Source organism: Lacerta agilis, chromosome 8 (assembly GCF_009819535.1).
Source record: "Lacerta agilis isolate rLacAgi1 chromosome 8, rLacAgi1.pri, whole genome shotgun sequence".
Taxonomy (NCBI): domain Eukaryota; kingdom Metazoa; phylum Chordata; class Lepidosauria; order Squamata; family Lacertidae; genus Lacerta; species Lacerta agilis.
In genome coordinates this window covers 41,719,488-41,725,387 of record NC_046319.1, presented here as the reverse complement: position 1 = coordinate 41,725,387, position 5,900 = coordinate 41,719,488, and positions in this window count along the sequence as shown.

Here is a 5,900-nt window from a genome sequence, read left to right as displayed (position 1 = left end):
GTTGCCCTAAAGCAAGAGTACAGAGATTATGCGCCCCCCTCTGATGTTTTATATTACACACATCAACCTCAGCTAGCATGACCAATGGTGAGGGGAAGAGCTGTGGTCCAGGGGTAGAGCATCTGATCTGCACGCAGAAAGCCCCAGGTTCAATTCACTGCATCTCCAAGTGGATCTGCAAGACACCTCTATCTGAAATCCTGGAGTGCTGGTTCCAATCATTATAAACAATACTGAGCTAGATGGATCCCAATGGTCCGACTCAGTATGAGCCAGTTTTCTATGTTCAGGACATGATAGAAGATGCAGTTCAGAACAGCCGGCTCTTTTTTATATTCTTATTACTCCATGAACAATAATCTGTGCATTGGGGGACTCACCCAGAACTGCATTAGTAGAAGACAAGAACAGGGCATCTCAGAAGTGTTTCTCAGAAGTGCCCCTCCATTTTTTTGTTGTTGTTGTTGAATGGGTGGAGGAGGGACCAGCCCATCCCCATCATGTCCACTAGATCCACCCTCCTCACTTTCATTTATCTGGCAGCAGGTCTGAACAGGGACCTTATGCATCTACTGTACATGTGTAGACCCTGTGCAATCAAGGATTCTGATGGCATGATTGAGAGCCTGCACCCATAATAATTAGTACAAACCTTCCCAAATGACCTTTTTATTAAGCATGTATCCTGCATCGTTTTACAAGACCCTTACAGAGCATCCATTCTTATTTGTACAGAGGTTATATGACTTCCTCTCAATTGATGGTTATCCCACACATTCTAGCAGATCTTCCCATCACTTTCCTCACTCTTATTTTTTTTTAAGGGGAAGGAAGTGGGTTTGTGGAGCCAAAGCACTTTAATCCATTTTAATTGTGGAAACCTATATACTGGAAACCCTGATGTTGGGAAAGATTGAGGGCACAAGGAGAAGGGGATGACAGAGGACGAGATGCTTGGACAGTGTTCTCAGTGTTCTCGAAGCTACTAACATGAGTTTGACAAATTTTGATTGCTCAAAATTGGAAAGGGGAGAAGATCCCAACAATTGAGGATTGGCAGATTAAATTAGTAGAATATATGAATTTAGCAAAGATGAGAGCAGCGATTAGAAATGTCCCAAAACAAAAAATTAAAAGCGAGTGGAGATATGTGGAGGATTACTTGATTAAAGAAGGTATAAAAACAGAATTGGTGATTTGTCTAGAATGAGACACACAAGGGAATATATAGATGGATAGTATATTATATGACAGATTGATGCATTTGCTAGATGGTGGTATTGTATTGTATGTTGAGGAAAAGTAAGAAATGTTAAAACGTAGAGGGAAACGATATACAAATGACGGGGAGTCATTGTTTTTATTTTTCATTTTTTATTTTCATTTTATTTGTTGTTTTTTGGGGGGATTATTGGCTATTTTTTGTGATTGTGTTTGTATTGTATGATTTGCATTTTCTTTGTTGTATATTTGTGTGTGAATGTATTCTTTTAAAATATTTTGAAATAAAGATTTTTATTTTTTTTAAAGAGTTTGACAAACTGCGGGAGGCAGTGGAAGACAGGAGTGCCTGGCGTGCTCTGGTCCATGGGGTCACGAAGAGTCGGACACGACTAAATGACTAAACAACAACAAATATATATGTGTGTGTGTGTGTGTGTGTGTATACTGAAAGTGACCTATATGGATATGCTAACCCTTCAGGCTTTCTGCTGAATCAAGAAGATAGTAGATATGGCCCTGATACCCCTCATTATGTTCTGGAAACATGTTGAAAGCCACCTTTGAAAAGATTAGACTCCCTTCCAAGCAGCCTGCCAGGGAAGGATCAGGGAGAAGCTGCCATGACCAAAAGCTCCCATATATTCCCTGCCTCTTTGCAGAGCAGGTCTGCCAGCTGCAGATGAAAACTGTGTCTGCTGGGAGAAAGGTGTCTCTGGTTCTGACCCTCCCTGGAACTTTATAATTTATAATTTCAATCCAGATTTGTGTGCCCCAAGCAGATTGTGAGGTGCTCCTTATTGAGAGAGACTAAACCATGTGAATATCTGAGGGTTATGAGTACCATAACCTGAAAACCACTGTGATATTGATGTTCTAAAGTGACGTACCTTGACATTGCAAAACCCAGGTTCAAATTCCCTCTCAGCTATGAAGCTCAACTGGTGACATAGGTCCAGTCACACCCTCTCAGCCTACACTACCTCACAGGGTTGCTGTGAAGATACATTGAGAGGCATGAACCTGATATGCCACCTGAGTTCCATAGAGAGAAGACATGTAGAAATAACACATAAGCATAAGGTACTGCCAAAGAAAATGGAGAGAGATGCCAGACGGCATATGTAATCGTTGGTCTAATAGCAACCTCCCAAAAGTTCTTTGAGAGATCACTGTCAGAAGAATACAAGGCAAGATGAAAGAGAATGAAAGTAGCCAGAATGACATAATGGGAACTGGTGGGGAGGCCACCCAAGAGATGTGTGATCAGTAGGAGGGATTGAAAGCAGCTCCAGTTTAATTGCATTTTATTATTTTATGATAGTGTCCTTTGGGATCTTTTTGCATCAGATGGTAAGGCTGAAATAAAAGCAAATGAGTAATCCACGTCCGCAGTGGGGCTTGAATCCTGGTCTTCCATCATCACTGCCTAACTGGTGTAGTTCGTAGAACTGGAAGGGACTTTGGTGGTCATTTACTTCAACCCCTGCTCCATGCAAGATCTGCACTGCAATCTACAGCACCCCTGACAGTTGGCCACCCAGTCTCTGTTTAAATACCTCCCTCGAAGGAGAGCCCATGATATCCTGCAGGTGTCTGTTGCACTGCTGAACACCTCTTGCCATTAGGAAGCCTCTTCTAATGTTTTTCTGCCATCCCCCCCCCCACCTCAGTCATTCTGCTGCCCTTTGGGCAACAAAAACTGCTCTGTCTTTGACAAGGCAGGAATATGTCACATGCAGTTTTTCCTCCATTTGCAGTGTGCTTCAATTAGAAAATGTAAGAAGAAAGTAGGTGCAATCCAACAGTGTCAACAAAGTTGGTCTTGCTATTGAGCTATTCTACAATGCCAGAGATGCTCTTGACAGATTAAGACTTGGAGAGCAGTGTTCAAATTCCCACTCAGTCATGGGCCTGTCACTAACTCTCAGTCTAACCGACTTCACAAGGTGATTAAACGTGGAAGGGGAGATCTATTTATGCCACCTTGTGCTGTTTTGGGGAAACAGTGGAATAAAAAAGCATTAAATAAACCAACAAATAAATAAATTACCAAATTACAGACAACCAGTTTCAATGTGTTGGGCACATTTATAGAACTTTTTAAAGAGTGGCACACCACCTTGTTACTTTTTTTCCAGGATGATGAGGAACCATTAATGAGTACTCTTTGGGTACCACTCTATTCTTCCTGGTCAGACCACACCTGGAATACTGTGTTGAGCTGTTGGCTTTGGTCAGTCAACCAGCTACAAATCCACCTAACAGTTACCTCATTCAACCCATATTTTATCAGCTTCCTCGTAAGAATATCGTGGGGGGCTTTGTCAAAAGGCACACCACTCCTGGGGGCTTCTGGGAGTACTATTGGTGGTTCACTGCCACTTTTGCCCTTATGGGCCAGCTACGTACACCTTCTCCAGGGTCATTCCCTGCAGCCAGTATTGTGCAGTGGTTAGATTGCTGGACTAGGACCTGGGAGACCAGAGTTTCAAATCCCCACTCAGACATGGAGCTCAGTGGGTGACCTGGAGCCAGTTGCTGCCTCTCAGCATTAAGATTAAATGAGGAGGGCAAGAACCATGTTCCTTGGGAGAGAGGAAAAAAAGTGGAAATAAAATGCAACAAGTAAATAAACTCCAGTTAAAAAGGTCAAGTATCACATGATGACAAAGACTTTGGCCTGAGACTAGAGCCACTATCAGTCAGAGTTGACACTAGTGAGCCAGATGATGTGGTATGAGGCACTACCCTGTGTTCCTGCAAGAGAACAGTTAGATAGTTATTTATGAATTCACTTCTTGGTGGGGAGGAAAGGAGAGAGACGAATATCCTTCCTTCTAGGGCACAAAATCCCTTATGAGGAATGGCACTCCTAGAAAAATCACTGTGGTAACTTGTCTTCCTGGAATCCTGTTTCCTGCAGAAAGTAAAGGGGGAGAATACAGTTAAGATTATCTGTCAACTACCTCACAACTTAAAGGAGACAGCAGTTGTGGAAGCAAAGTCAGCGCTAAGAGGAAAAGTGTTTTCTCTTGAAGATTTGTTGCACGACAGTTAAAATAAATGTGCTTCTAAATGCCATTTGAAAAACCCTGTGACACACCCTTCATCATAAAACTGGCGTGGTATGGCTGGGGAGAAAAAGTGGGAGTGAGAATGCATTTGGCAAGTCTGCTACCTTTCTTTCCCAAAGCCATACACTCAGCACCATCTCTCTCTCCGTATGACAAACCTCCATCTGTTATTTACCAGTTTTCACTGCCATCTCTTTCCCAATGGAACTTGGGAAGGAAAGGCTGGTGACCAGGTGAAAATTCTCAGTTAGTGGTCTTAGCTAATAAATTATTGTTGTTGTGATTATGATTATTACTCTCCCTTTCAAAGAGTTATGGTTCCTAGAGTTCTCTAGGAATAGGGAACAACAATGAAGCCCTAAATTCAATGATCAAATGGTCAATCCCTCTTCATAGGGAACTCTGTGAATCTAGCTTTCTGAGGGGAATATGGGATCTCCTAACAACTCCCAGCACCCTTAAGAAAGTTCCCAAGGTTCTTTGGGGGGAGCCATGCTACTTAAAGTGGTAGGGTACTGCTTTAAATGTATAGTGCAGATGGGGCCCCTGGCTGTAAAGGCAAGCCCTTCCTCACCCACAGATTCTGAGAATTTGCCTACCCACCCTGAATATTATCAGTTTTCCCCAAGACACCTTTTGGGGGAAAGTGTGTGATTTATGGGAGGTTATTAGGTTCTTACATTATACCTCAGGAACGGGAAACCTCAAGCTTGGGGCTGAATGAAGCCCTCCAGACTTCTCCATCTGGCCCTCAGAAATCTCCCTATACCATACTCCCTACACAAGCGCAGCCCCAAACCCAACCCACACCCTTCACTGTCCCTGCTTCACAGCCTCCTTGAGGGTCTTTTGCCTAGCTGAAATACAATGTGATAATGCCTCTTGATTGGCTGGATGAGGGATGAAGAAGGGTGTGTGAGTGTGTGTAGAAAGTAGCCTACTGTAAAATTCATGTTCTTCCTTTATCCACTTTTGCCTCTGGCCCCGCCCACCACTGGCATGTGATTCTCAGAAAGCTCCCAAAAGGGAATGTGACCCTTGGGTCAGAAAAAAAGGTTTCCCATCTCTGCTTTATTGTGTGTGGTGTGTGTGTGTGTGTGTGTGGTGTGTGTGTGTTGTGTGTGTTTCTCTATATAGGTTGTAATGAACAATGGATTCTTTGTGCATGGAAAACAGCTGAGCTTAATACCTTACAGATCTCTCAAAGAGACGTCTGCCTGCTCCCAAATGAATTTTTCCAAAGCGTTGTTCTCCTTTTCGGGCTGTATGCTTTAGAAGCCTCCTGTGGGTTGGAGGAAGTCAGAATGAATTTACACTTTTCCCTACTCCCACCAACCCTCCTCCCCCTTTGTGAGCTTGACAATTATCCCTTTTTATTAGAGAGTGTGGCTGTGATTTAGAGAATACGATTCCGTTTAATACAAGTGAATTTCATGATAAAAGCTCTTCAGGTAACCGAGGCATAACACACACACAAAAAGAATAGCTCTTTTCTTTGAATGTACAAGCCTTTCTTCCCCACAAGAACACTGTCACTTTATCTTAGTACCTGCAAGATTTGCTCCCGTGTCACAATGACTATCTTTCCTCTTTTACATGCTC